A 14,583-nucleotide genomic window follows, 5' to 3' on the forward strand; every position below is an offset into this window, starting at 1 on the left:
TGGACACCTGGTGGTGAGGACCCGTCAGTGTGGCTTCCCCTTTGCAAGGAGTCAGGTGGGCGCCAGGCATTGGGCAGGAGGTGGAGGGTTGCAGGAACTGTGCACTCTGGGCTGAATTTCCCCTTGAGTTCAAACTCTTCTTAAAATAAAACCTGCTAATTGAAGAAGCCACTTGGGGCAGAATTCAGCTTCCAGTGGCAGATCAGATGACCCCTGTCCTGCACTCTGATCTCAGCCTGGGCACTGGAGCTCCCAGGCAGGGAGCCATGGTCCTACTGGTCTGGAGTCCCCTCTGTCCCCTGGGCTGGCCCCGGGCCAGAGCCGTGTCTCTCCACCTGCATCTTCCCCAGGAGACGCCTTTCCTCAACTTGTGAAGGTCGACTCTCCCCCAGCCGGGCTCGGGCGCTTTCTTTTCTTTCTTGACTTTCACATTCCCCTGAGGAAGGCAGGCTCTGAGTGGGAGAGTGAGCAGTGAGCCCCAGCTCCAGGACCCCAAGCAGCTGCCTGGTGCATGCACCTGCGCCCTGCGATGTCAAACCTCCCAGAGCCCATGGGGTCCCGAGCAGACCTCCTGCTCACTGGCCGCCCTCATACTCACCGCCTCCACCTCCTGAGGCTCTTCCCACTGGCCATCACTGCTCCTCCTTCCCCGCGCCTCCCTGCCCTTCCCAGCCCTCCCTCAGCCCTGGGCCAGGGGCTGCCTGGGTACCCTCTCTGCCCGCCTTGGCTTCCTGCCTCTGCTCTTGCCACGGTGTTTCCCTCTGGCTTCCAAGAGCACTGCGGGGCTGGCGCTGACTCTCCCGTGGCGAAGCAGATGCAGCTCCTTGCAGACGGCGGGCTCGGATCCACTCCCTCACCATCCGTCCTGGCCGTGGCACGGAATGCCTGCACTGCGGAACGCCGGGCCAGGTGCGCCAGTGATGGAGATGGATGAGCCCCGTACCAGGGCGGGCCCTGGCAGACCCTGGGATGCCAGGTGGCGTCTGCAGTGCTGGCCAGAGACGAGGTGCCCCTGGTGGCCAGCTCAGCTCTCACCTCCAAGCCTGCCAAACTCCACCCCCAAGAAGTGTGACTTTGCCAGAGGGGGCGTGGGCAGAGATCCAGCCCCCGGCAAAGTCACTTGGGTTGACTTACTTGTCCCAGATATTTATTTCTGCGTAACAAGTTGCTCCAAACCCTAGAGGTTGACAATAAATGAACAATCGTCCGTCGTCTGTCATGAATGTGAGTCAGGGATTGAAGTCGGGCTCAGGCGGGCAGTTCCCTGCACAGGGTGACAGCAGAGCCGTAGGGTCAGGGCATCAGAGGTACAAGGGTCTTGGCAACCCCCACCCCACAGCGTGGAGTGCGCCCCTCCCAGGGGGCTGCTCCAGTGGGCAGAAGGTGCTCTCGTGAGTCTTGGGGCTGCCGCAGGCAGGGCTTCAGGAGGCCCAGGCTGAAGCTTCAAGCTCCTTTGGATGGAGGCTCGGACGGTCTGGAGGGTCACTTCTGCACTGTAGAGAAGACACGTCACTGAGGCCAAGGACCAGAGACCCCAAGCCTCAGCAGGAAGGCACGCAGCTGTGCTGGCCGGTTGGAGGATCCGTCTCCACCTGGGCTGCCAAGGCTGTCCTCCTGGGTGTCCCCCAGCTGGGGACTCCTTGCAGTTGGGCAGCGGCTGTGTGTCCCAGGCCTCCCATGGTCCTGAGGTTTCCATCCCCAGGTAGAATGTCCTCCGAGACAGGCCCCGCCCCAGGGCCTTGGCCCTTCCTCCAGCACCTACCCTGTGAAGCTGCCATCCTGGCACACTTAGGGGCCACCGCATCGTCCTGGGTCCCAGAAGGTGTCTCGAGAGCACTCCACACCATGCAGTCCCACCCAGGGCCCTGGCCTTGTCCCTCTCCCAAGCCACCTTCATCCCACACACATTCTGCTGCCCCTCATCTCCCTCTGTCCACCCAATGGCTCCACAATCCAGGGCCCTGGCCTGCATTTGCTTCCACTCCTGCCCCTGGCCTGCAGCTCCTTGGACAGAGTCCCTTTCCTTCTGACTCAGGGCTGCATGCCCCCAGCCATGTGACCAGGAAGTGTCCTGGGGCAGCTGCCACTCTGTGTCACCGCCCGGTCCTCCCTGGGGAGGCATCATCCAGAGGACCAGGGGCTGAGGTCATCAGAAGAGCGGCCCTGGGACTGCAGCGCAGCCAGCACCTCCCCCCAGCACTGCCCACCAGCCCTCAGCTCCCTGTCCTCCCTGGAGGCCAGGCCTCCCACTCAGCTTCAACTTTCAGTAGCCGCTGGGTCCCATCATCCTTTCAGGAAGTGTCTCCCAATTCCCCTGTCCGCCTTTTCCTGTCCTGCCCATCTCTCAACCACCAAGTGCAGCCTTGAGCAGGTGTCCACCTCCCACTTGGTGTGGACCAGCACCTGCTTCTCCTCCTGCTTCTCCTTGCAGCTGAGAGACCTCTCTGTGGCAGGGCTGGCGGGAAGCCCCATGAGATGACCACAACCACCACCTTCTCCAGCACCCGGATGTGAAGCCCCAGCCGGACAGGGAGCAGGCTCTGAGCTGGAGGTCAGTGTGGGCACACGTGGCCACCTCGGGCTGGGAGGCCAGGCCACGGGCACTGGAGGCATGAGCCAAGATGCAGTCCCAGGGTGGCCTCAGCCCACCCCAAGGGGAAGGCCAGGCTGGGGTGCCCTTCAGCGCCGTCCTGGGTGGGCAAGCTCAGGACCTTGGTCTCATACCTCACATCATCAAGTCACTTCCTTGGGCTGCTCCAGGGAGCAGAGAGCCCTTGACCTGTGGGGCAGGAGCTGAGCCCTGAGAGCTTCGGCAGGCGGCATTCCCACAGTGGCAGAAGTCCCTCACCTCCACACACAGTGTCCACCCTGCTGCTCACTGGCCCCTGCTAGTCACAGCATCCACCCAGAATCATGAGCCCCACATTGCTGCGCTGGACTGAGGACCCCACCCCAGCTCCTGGCAGCACCTCCTCCACAGGTGTGGCCCAAGGCCTCTGCTATCGCTCCTCAGCACTCGGTAGCATTCTTCTATTTGAAAGTTTCATTTGAAAATAAATAAATAAATAATAAAGGTCTATCCTTATCATCAAGGGAAAGCGGAGCCCCTGGTCCTAGTGACCGTGACGTAACGAGGATGAGATGGAAACAGCCTGTGAAGCCAGGAGTCGTCCTGCCACCGAGGCCCAGGCCAGGCCAGGTCAGCACGTCCACCTGGGCCAGAGGGGACACTGCAAGAGTGGCAGGAAGACAGAGTCCCCCGGCTGAGATGCTCTCCCTGCCAGAATCAGGTGGCCTGGGGAAAGGACCACAGGGCCTTGCCTTCTACTGCAGATTCAACACCACCTGAAGCTGGTGTCAGGCCACTGGAACGGCACCCTCTGAGGGACACACCGTCCACTCAGAGGAACTCTGACTTCAGGGAAGTCTCCCACGCAAGAGAGTAAGCCCCTGCTCAGTGCCCCTGAGTCTGTCTCCTGGTGTCACCCTGGCTTGCTCGGCACCAGGGCAGGGGCACCTTCAGCAGTGAGGCCAGAGGGTGACCTTGTAGAAACTGGAGGACAAGGAGCTCTCTGCCTCATTTTTGCGACATCTTGTGAACCTCAAACTAATTTCACCATCAAGAGCTTTAAAAAAATGATTGCTGGTGACAATACAGCAAGGCAGAAGTGCCCATGTTTCCTGTAGTAGGACCCAGGGGACGCCTGGGCCAGACCTGTGCTGTACTGAGGCCAGAGAAGGCCAAAGGCCTCTGGGCTGGGCCCCTCATGGCCCTGGGCTGGGCCCCTCATGCCCCTGGGCTGGGCCCCTCATGCCCCTGGGCTGGGCCCCTCATGGCCCTGGGCTGGGCCCCTCATGGCCCTGGGCTGGGCCCCAGCTGCTCTCACAGTCCATCCACACGGGCCCTGAGGGTGGTTCTGCTTCCCCAAGGCAGAGCTAAGACGAGGGCCAGGGTCTGGGAAGACAGGAGGGAGGCCGGGGGCTGCCTCTGCTCTGCAGCTGCCCGTCCCCTCTGGCTTGTGGCTCACACTGCCCAAACTGCACCTCCCTGCCAGAGGGCAGGGCCACAGTCCCAGGATCTCTGCAGAACGGTTTCTCCAGGGATGGGAAGGACGGGTCAGAAGGTCTGCTTAGGGTTGGTCACCTCTTCAAACCTTCTCCCACAGAAAGTGCCCAGTGAAAGTACAACCAAGGAGGTGGGAGCTCTCCTCTCCCTCCTTCCAAGTCGACCTGAAGGGTTGGAGAGCGGAATCCCGTGGGTTGGTTCCTGGGGCTCCTGTGTTCATTCCTGCTGTCTATACCACTTGCTGGCCCTGCCTCTTCCTCTCAGGAAAACCCTGAGGACCAGACACTCCTGTGGGAGGAGCACGTTCTGGTGAGAGGAGCCACGTGAGTCCCCTGCACTGCTCCTAGCTGCGAGACTCCGGGCTCTGCTGAGCCTCGGGCTTCATTCTCCAAAATGAGTTCACTGAATGTGCGTGAGCGGCAGGCACCTGGCCAAGCACCCAAGAGTGGCAGAAATACTGGCCTCTGTAGCCAGAAGGGGATACACCAACTCACGGCCAAGCCGTTGGGGTCTAAGGACCCAGGTCACTTGCAGGCTTCCTCCCTGTGGATGCACTCACCTTGCACCACAGGCTCCGCCACAGCAGCTCTCGTGGTTTCCACTTCCCCATCCCAGGATCAGCCGTGTTCACGTGGCACACTGTCGTCCCTTGGGGAGGTGGCTTTGAGAATGGCAGATGCAGATGAGAGGAGATCAGGGTCCCTTCGCGGAAGAGGAAGAAAGAGTTCTGTGAATCTGCTGAAAGACCTACAACCAAGTGCCCTCCTGTCCCACAGCCTGGCCCTGGAGGTGGGGCCAACAAGAGCCCATCCAGGCTGCCTGCCTGATGGCCGGACTGCCCAGCACAACCTGAGCAAGCCCATGACCAGTAGCAAGTGGGTCTTTGAAGAAGTGGGAGAGAAAACTGGACATTACTGTCTATCTTTCCAAATGACCACGGAACATTCTTTCTCTAAGTTAATAAAAGTGAGCAAAAATGAATATCAAGCCTGTGTTACCAAGGCAGAAGCTAGTTCCAAGGGCAACCTGTATCAACTGTCTCTGAAAATACTCAGCAAACAACTCATAAGCGCATTGGTGAGAAGGCCGCCGGGCTTGACCCTTAGCTCCCGTCTGCAGCGTCATGGCGGACAGGCAGCCGTGAGCGCAGCCAGAGCCGCCTGGAATTCCTCAAGGCGGCTCCAACCTGCATGTGCCATCTGTGAGCTCTCTGCTGAGTCAGGCCTACCAACCTCATCCCACGGGGAGCCAGGACGTCTCGCTGCGCAGAATGAGAAAGTACACTGACTTCATGGCCCAGCAACTGAACTTCCTGCCGGCACTCCCTGGGACCCTGTTCCTCCCCAGGTGAAAACATTTCTGAGATGCTTCGCCCTGAGGCCTGAACCACGCGATACGACGTTTCCCTCACAGCATCACGTGCTTCGTGTCAGCCTGACGTTCCCCAAGAAAGGGGCTTTCTTCACCTGTGCTCCCCTGGGAGATGCAGCCAGCACACAGCGCCTGAGCCTGAGCGGCTTCTGCTCAGCGAGAGGCAGAGGCCTCACCCAGAGGCCCAGGCTGAGGAGCCTCGTGGTGCAGTGGACCCCAGGACCTTGGTTTCTGTCTTCATGGGAGTGAGCTGGAGACCCCAGGACCTTGGTTTCTGTCTTCATGGGAGTGAACTGGAGCCCTCGGAAGACGCCCAGCAGCCACACCATGAGCTACTTGCTTCCCCAGGATCCTCTGAGAGCCGGGTGGGCAGAGGCTGAGTGGGAGGACCACACCACCCTCAGCAGACGCCAGCTCCCACCAGGCCCGAAAGTGGGGCAGGGGGTGGCGGTGCTCAGCGGGGCAGGAGACACCCACAGGATTCGCAGGTTCATTAGAATGAGTCTCTTCAGCAGAGAGACCCTGCAACTGCTCTGATGCCTGGTCCCACCTTGAATCCAGACTCCTTGGTGATGGCCCCTCGCTTGACCTTCTGACATCGCTGCACCCTCCGGTGTGACTGTCCCGTCCTCCATCAGCCATTGCACAGCCCACTTCCAAGTGTTCCTTTGGCTGAATACCGTCCCCCACCCCGCCAAAACCTCGTGACCTTTCCTGCATCAGTGGGTGGATGTCCCTGTCCAGGAAACTGCCCAAGTCAGGAAACTAGCACATCTCCTCTGGGCACACCCTGGCAACTCCAGGCAGGAGGAAATGCACACGGCCCATTTGCTGACCTGGGCTTGTTCTTCACAAGACTTGGCTCTGCCAGGCATTGGTCTTGACCCCACCTTCCTGCACCTCAGCACTGGCAAGCACAGCAGCACAGTAGTGGGCAAAATCAGAGGGCTGGGATGAAAAAGTTCATGTGGCCACTCAGTGGTGGTGAGTGGTGGCCCTAATGGTTACACAGGACTTGCAGAGGGCAGGGCGGCTTGGCAAGCGAAGCTCAGCAGGAGGCAGGGAGTGGCCGCTGGCTCTCTTTGGGAGTGTGAGGTCCTGGTGGTGCAAAGAGAGCCCTGGGCAGAGACCCAGGAAGACACAACCACACAACAAGGCCAGAGGGATGGGCACTCCTGGACACAGGGAAGAGCCACAGCAAGAGCCTGAATAAGCTCGGGCCACTAGGCCCCTCGGAGAGCCCCCAGGGTTGGTGTCGGGAGACCAGAGCCACGGGTGTAAGGCTTTCCCAGTCACCCTGCACGCAGACTGGATCTCACCTCGGCACAGAGCCCATCGAGGTCTGTACGGCCTGGCTCTGGGGCACAGGCCACCTCTTGCCTCAGGAGGACCCCACTGAAGGCCCTACAGGCAGACCTCCCGGAGACTCAGGCATCCCGCTTCAACCTACAGAGGCCTCAGCCAGACACCTACCTGAGGACTTGCAGGGGACACACAGACCCACGCCCACCCTCCCTCCTTCCTATGACTGGGTCTGACCTAGGGCCCTGGGGCCAGCCACCTTCCCTGTTCCCTCCTTGAGAGTGCCAGCACCCAGGGCTCTGAGGCACTGACCTATTGCTCGCGGAGGCCTGGGCCATTCATCAGACCAGCTTCCTGCCCCAGGGGCTGCTGGCCGCCAGACGCCTGCTGCTCCCTCCTGTGCTGGCCAAGGGCAGTGGAGCTCCAGCCCACCCTGTGTGTCCGCCAATCTCTGCCCCACAGACGAGGATGTGGCCCTGGGTCCCTGGCCTCCTGGCAACACCCTGGGAGTGAGAAGGAAGCCGGGCCTCTGCCCTTTCCCCCCAGCACGCCCCGGGTGCGAGTCTGTGCTCTATGCAACACGGATCCGACTCGGGGGAGACGAGCCAGGCTTCAGTGGGGCTCACTGGCGTTTCTGGGCTGCACTCCCAGAACCTTTTCCCTTAGATCAAAGTGGTTAGTGCCGAGAGAAGCGAATTAGCCGCGGTCCTCAGGCCTGGAGTGGCAGGTGACGTGGCCACCTCTGTAGTTTTCTGAAAGCGTAGAAGTGTTCAGAGGAGAGCAGAGAGAGCAAGCCATGACCAGGAAGGAGGCCACAGGGCCCCGTGCTGCGGGCATCACTGCAGCCTTGCCCTTCCCACAGGGGACGTCCTTGGGCCCTGGAGACCCTGTGGCTCATGCTGCCCTGGCACAGGGTCTGCCTGGGAAAGCATCTAGGAAGGAGGGCACAGCCATGTCCTATGGGCCAGCTGGAAGCCCAGCTGGTCTCTGGAGGGACAGGTGTGGGTGCGTGGTGCCTCTCGGCCCCTGCCCTCTGTGGCTCTGGCTCACCCCTTGATGTCTTCCCCAGCCCCCTCAGGGTCTTGTCTGCCACCTGAATGAGCCTGAGGACCCCCAGGGCCGGAGACCCTGCCTCTGCATGCTCTGGAAGCCCAGGAGCCGCTCAGCCGTCCTCAGATCCCCGGGGCTCTGCTCTCCTCTGACCTGGGCCAGACAGTAGGGAGAGGCGGCTGCGCCCGTTCCGCCTGCGAAAGGATTCTCACATGATAGCGCTGCGAGTGAACCTGGAGCCCACTTCTTCTCTAAAAGTAAACAAAGTAGGGAAGGAGGAAGGAGGAAGGAGGGAGGAGAGAGGGGGAAGAAGGGGGACGAGAAGGACGGAGGGAAGGGGGACTTCTTCCTGCGCTGCCTTGAGCGTGCTCGGGAAGTGAGCGGCAGGAAGGCGCTCCTTCCCGCCAGCCTCAGGGGCTCGCTGGGGCTACCCTGGAATCCTCCCCTAGGCGCCCAGGTCTGAGCAGAGGTGGCTGTTGCGTGGCCCCTGGATGTGGAACGTGAGGGACAGAGCAGGAAGAATGTCAAGGCCCCAAGCCTGACAGATGGCTCCTCAGCCCACTGCATTCCTAAGACACGGCTCCTTCCTGTGGGCCCAGACCGTGTCCTAACACCCCGCCCAGTAAGGGTCACCCCTCTGCTGATTGCTCATTCAGAACCAAGGGTGGCGCCGGCCCCTCTTCCCTTGGACATCCCCAAGGGGGTGGCGGCCTCCTGAGGGGCCTCCTGGCCTCCACACAGGGAGCAGAAGGTCCTGCTGAACAAGTCTGACCACGGGACCACACAGTCCTGCAACCCACCCCCAACACTGAGCAGAAGGACCATGGCCTGCCTGCGGACCCCACCTTTCCCCAGCTCTGTCCCCGTCCTCACTGCCCACCAGGCTGCCTTAGGATCTCTTCCCTCTCACTAGGCTGCCCTCACTTGTCCTGTTGAACTGAGGCGACTGCCTGCCTGTCCAGTTCACCCCAGTTCACCTGGGGCGGCAGCCTGCCTTCTCCCCTGTCCAGCTCACCTGAGGTGGACACCTGTCTTCTCCCCTGTCCAGTTCACCTGGGGAGGCTGCCTGCCTTCTCCCTGTCCAGTTCACCTGGGGAGGCTGCCTGCCTTCTCCCCTGTCCAGCTCACCTGGAGAGGCTGACTGCCTTCTTCCCTGTCCAGTTTACCCGAGGTGGCTACCTGCCTTTTCTTGTTCCTGACCAGGAGCAGCTGTGCCTGGGGCTCTCTCAGTATCAAGGCCACTGCCACAGAGTGTTGCTACCTGTGCACAGGCAACTCGCTCAAACACCTGCAGGGGAGGCCCCTGGACACGCAGTGCCTCTTGAGCCCCACGTGATATCATGGGCATCTCCAAGAACAACCGGAACGTTAGTAAGCATTGGGGGTGGGGCGTTAGTTTCTGTTGAAAAATGACCACAAAGTCAGCAACTTAAGGCAACCGAAATGCATGCTCACAGTTATGAAGGAGAGAAGCCGAGCTGCCAGCTAAAGCACGCCCACCCACCAATCTGGTGTCACTCGTGTTCCTGGGCTCTGGCCACACCCCACCACCACCACCTCTGTGGACACAGGGGGTCCTCTGTGGCTCTCCCTGCCTCCCTGTGTGGGAACCCGCGACTGCCTTGGAGCCTACCTAGGAGGCCTGGGACCATCTCCCCATCTCCAAACCCCCAATGACAGGACCCTGTGATTGCCTTGGAGCCACCTAGGGGACCAGGACCCTCTCCTCATCTCCAAACCCCCAATGACAGGACCCTGTGATTGCCTTGGAGCCACCTAGGGGACCAGGACCATGTCCTCATCTCCAAACCCCCAATGACAGGACCCTGTGATTGCCATGGAGCCACCTAGGGGACCAGGACCTTCTCCTCATCTCCAAACCCCCAATGACAGGACCCTGTGATTGCCTTGGAGCCACCTAGGGGACCAGGACCTTCTCCTCATCTCCAAACCCCCAATGACTGGACCCTGTGATTGCCTTGGAGCCACCTAGGGGACCAGGACCCTCTCCTCATCTCCAAACCCCTAATGACAGGATCCTGTGATTGCCATGGAGCCACCTAGGGGACCAGGACCTTCTCCTCATCTCCAAACCCCCAATGACAGGACCCTGTGATTGCCTTGGAGCCACCTAGGGGACCAGGACCGTCTCCTCCTCTCCAAACCCCCAATGACTGGACCCTGTGATTGCCTTGGAGCCACCTAGGGGACCAGGACCATCTCCTCCTCTCCAAACCCCCAATGACAGGACCCTGTGATTGCCTTGGAGCAAACTAGGGGACAAGGACCATGTCCTCATCTCCAAACCCTCAATGACAGGACCCTGTGATTGCCTTGGAGCCACCTAGGGGACCAGGACCATGTCCTCATCTCCAAACCCCCAATGACAGGACCCTGTGATTGCCTTGGAGCCACCTAGGGGACCAGGACCGTCTTCTCCTCTCCAAACCCTCAATGACAGGACCCTGTGACTGCCTTGGAGCCACCTAGGGGACCAGGACCCTCTCCTCCTCTCCAAACCCCCAATGACAGGACCCTGTGATTGCCTTGGAGCCACCTAGGGGACCAGGACCGTCTCCTCCTCTCCAAACCCCCAATGACAGGACCCTGTGATTGCCTTGGAGCCACCTAGGGGACCAGGACCGTCTCCTCCTCTCCAAACCCTCAATGACAGGACCCTGTGATTGCCTTGGAGCAAACTAGGGGACAAGGACCATCTCCTCATCTCCAAACCCCCAATGACAGGATCCTGTGATTGCCTTGGAGCCACCTAGGGGACCAGGACCGTCTCCTCCTCTCCAAACCCTCAATGACAGGACCCTGTGATTGCCTTGGAGCAAACTAGGGGACAAGGACCATCTCCTCATCTCCAAACCCCCAATGACAGGATCCTGTGATTGCCTTGGAGCCACCTAGGGGACCAGGACCTTCTCCTCATCTCCAAACCCCCAATGACTGGACCCTGTAATTGTCTTAGAGCCACCTAGGGGACCAGGACCTTCTCCTTATCTCCAAACCCCCAATGACTGGACTCTGTGATTGCCTTGGAGCCACCTAGGGGACCAGGACCGTCTCCTCCTCTCCAAACCCCCAATGACAGGACCCTGTGATTGCCTTGGAGCCACCTAGGGGACCAGGACCATGTCCTCATCTCAAAACCACCAATGACAGGACCCTGTGATTGCCTTGGAGCCACCTAGGGGACCAGGACCTTCTCCTCCTCTCCAAACCCCCAATGACTGGACCCTGTGATTGCCTTGGAGCCACCTAGGGGACCAGGACCGTCTCCTCCTCTCCAAACCCCCAATGACAGGATCCTGTGATTGCCTTGGAGCCACCTAGGGGACCAGGACCTTCTCCTCCTCTCCAAACCCCCAATGACTGGACCCTGTGATTGCCTTGGAGCCACCTAGGGGACCAGGACCCTCTCCTCATCTCCAAACCCCCAATGACAGGATCCTGTGATTGCCTTGGAGCCACCTAGGGGACCAGGACCATGTCCTCATCTCCAAACCCCCAATGACAGGACCCTGTGATTGCCTTGGAGCCACCTAGGGGACCAGGACCGTCTCCTCCTCTCCAAACCCTCAATGACAGGACCCTGTGACTGCCTTGGAGCCACCTAGGGGACCAGGACCCTCTCCTCCTCTCCAAACCCCCAATGACAGGACCCTGTGATTGCCTTGGAGCCACCTAGGGGACCAGGACCGTCTCCTCCTCTCCAAACCCCCAATGACAGGACCCTGTGATTGCCTTGGAGCCACCTAGGGGACCAGGACCTTCTCCTCCTCTCCAAACCCCCAATGACAGGACCCTGTGATTGCCTTGGAGCAAACTAGGGGACAAGGACCATCTCCTCATCTCCAAACCCCCAATGACAGGACCCTGTGATTGCCTTGGAGCCACCTAGGGGACTAGGACCATGTCCTCATCTCCAAACCCTCAATGACAGGACCCTGTGATTGCCATGGAGCCACCTAGGGGACCAGGACCTTCTCCTCATCTCCAAACCCCCAATGACAGGACCCTGTGATTGCCTTGGAGCCACCTAGGGGACCAGGACCATCTCCTTATCTCCAAACCCTCAATGACAGGACCCTGTGATTGCCTTGGAGCCACCTAGGGGACCAGGACCATCTCCTTATCTCCAAACCCCCAATGACAGGACCCTGTGATTGCCTTGGAGCCACCTAGGGGACCAGGACCTTCTCCTTATCTCCAAACCCCCAATGACAGGACCCTGTGATTGCCTTGGAGCCACCTAGGGGACCAGGACCTTCTCCTCATCTCCAAACCCCCAATGACAGGACCCTGTGATTGCCATGGAGCCACCTAGGGGACCAGGACCTTCTCCTCATCTCCAAACCCCCAATGACAGGACCCTGTGATTGCCTTGGAGCCACCTAGGGGACCAGGACCCTCTCCTCATCTCCAAACCCCTAATGACAGGATCCTGTGATTGCCATGGAGCCACCTAGGGGACCAGGACCTTCTCCTCATCTCCAAACCCCCAATGACAGGACCCTGTGATTGCCTTGGAGCCACCTAGGGGACCAGGACCGTCTCCTCCTCTCCAAACCCCCAATGACTGGACCCTGTGATTGCCTTGGAGCAAACTAGGGGACCAGGACCTTCTCCTCATCTCCAAACCCTCAATGACAGGACCCTGTGATTGCCTTGGAGCCACCTAGGGGACCAGGACCTTCTCCTCATCTCCAAACCCCCAATGACTGGACCCTGTGATTGCCTTGGAGCCACCTAGGGGACCAGGACCCTCTCCTCATCTCCAAACCCCTAATGACAGGATCCTGTGATTGCCATGGAGCCACCTAGGGGACCAGGACCTTCTCCTCATCTCCAAACCCCCAATGACAGGACCCTGTGATTGCCTTGGAGCCACCTAGGGGACCAGGACCGTCTCCTCCTCTCCAAACCCCCAATGACTGGACCCTGTGATTGCCTTGGAGCCACCTAGGGGACCAGGACCGTCTCCTCCTCTCCAAACCCCCAATGACAGGACCCTGTGATTGCCTTGGAGCAAACTAGGGGACAAGGACCATGTCCTCATCTCCAAACCCTCAATGACAGGACCCTGTGATTGCCTTGGAGCCACCTAGGGGACCAGGACCATGTCCTCATCTCCAAACCCCCAATGACAGGACCCTGTGATTGCCTTGGAGCCACCTAGGGGACCAGGACCGTCTTCTCCTCTCCAAACCCTCAATGACAGGACCCTGTGACTGCCTTGGAGCCACCTAGGGGACCAGGACCCTCTCCTCCTCTCCAAACCCCCAATGACAGGACCCTGTGATTGCCTTGGAGCCACCTAGGGGACCAGGACCGTCTCCTCCTCTCCAAACCCCCAATGACAGGACCCTGTGATTGCCTTGGAGCCACCTAGGGGACCAGGACCGTCTCCTCCTCTCCAAACCCTCAATGACAGGACCCTGTGATTGCCTTGGAGCAAACTAGGGGACAAGGACCATCTCCTCATCTCCAAACCCCCAATGACAGGATCCTGTGATTGCCTTGGAGCCACCTAGGGGACCAGGACCTTCTCCTCATCTCCAAACCCCCAATGACTGGACCCTGTAATTGTCTTAGAGCCACCTAGGGGACCAGGACCTTCTCCTTATCTCCAAACCCCCAATGACTGGACTCTGTGATTGCCTTGGAGCCACCTAGGGGACCAGGACCGTCTCCTCCTCTCCAAACCCCCAATGACAGGACCCTGTGATTGCCTTGGAGCCACCTAGGGGACCAGGACCATGTCCTCATCTCAAAACCACCAATGACAGGACCCTGTGATTGCCTTGGAGCCACCTAGGGGACCAGGACCTTCTCCTCCTCTCCAAACCCCCAATGACTGGACCCTGTGATTGCCTTGGAGCCACCTAGGGGACCAGGACCTTCTCCTCCTCTCCAAACCCCCAATGACAGGATCCTGTGATTGCCTTGGAGCCACCTAGGGGACCAGGACCTTCTCCTCCTCTCCAAACCCCCAATGACTGGACCCTGTGATTGCCTTGGAGCCACCTAGGGGACCAGGACCCTCTCCTCATCTCCAAACCCCCAATGACAGGATCCTGTGATTGCCTTGGAGCCACCTAGGGGACCAGGACCATGTCCTCATCTCCAAACCCCCAATGACAGGACCCTGTGATTGCCTTGGAGCCACCTAGGGGACCAGGACCGTCTCCTCCTCTCCAAACCCTCAATGACAGGACCCTGTGACTGCCTTGGAGCCACCTAGGGGACCAGGACCCTCTCCTCCTCTCCAAACCCCCAATGACAGGACCCTGTGATTGCCTTGGAGCCACCTAGGGGACCAGGACCGTCTCCTCCTCTCCAAACCCCCAATGACAGGACCCTGTGATTGCCTTGGAGCCACCTAGGGGACCAGGACCTTCTCCTCCTCTCCAAACCCCCAATGACAGGACCCTGTGATTGCCTTGGAGCAAACTAGGGGACAAGGACCATCTCCTCATCTCCAAACCCCCAATGACAGGACCCTGTGATTGCCTTGGAGCCACCTAGGGGACTAGGACCATGTCCTCATCTCCAAACCCTCAATGACAGGACCCTGTGATTGCCATGGAGCCACCTAGGGGACCAGGACCTTCTCCTCATCTCCAAACCCCCAATGACAGGACCCTGTGATTGCCTTGGAGCCACCTAGGGGACCAGGACCATCTCCTTATCTCCAAACCCTCAATGACAGGACCCTGTGATTGCCTTGGAGCCACCTAGGGGACCAGGACCATCTCCTTATCTCCAAACCCCCAATGACAGGA

Source organism: Callospermophilus lateralis, chromosome 14 (genome assembly GCF_048772815.1).
Source record: "Callospermophilus lateralis isolate mCalLat2 chromosome 14, mCalLat2.hap1, whole genome shotgun sequence".
Taxonomy (NCBI): Eukaryota; Metazoa; Chordata; class Mammalia; order Rodentia; family Sciuridae; genus Callospermophilus; species Callospermophilus lateralis.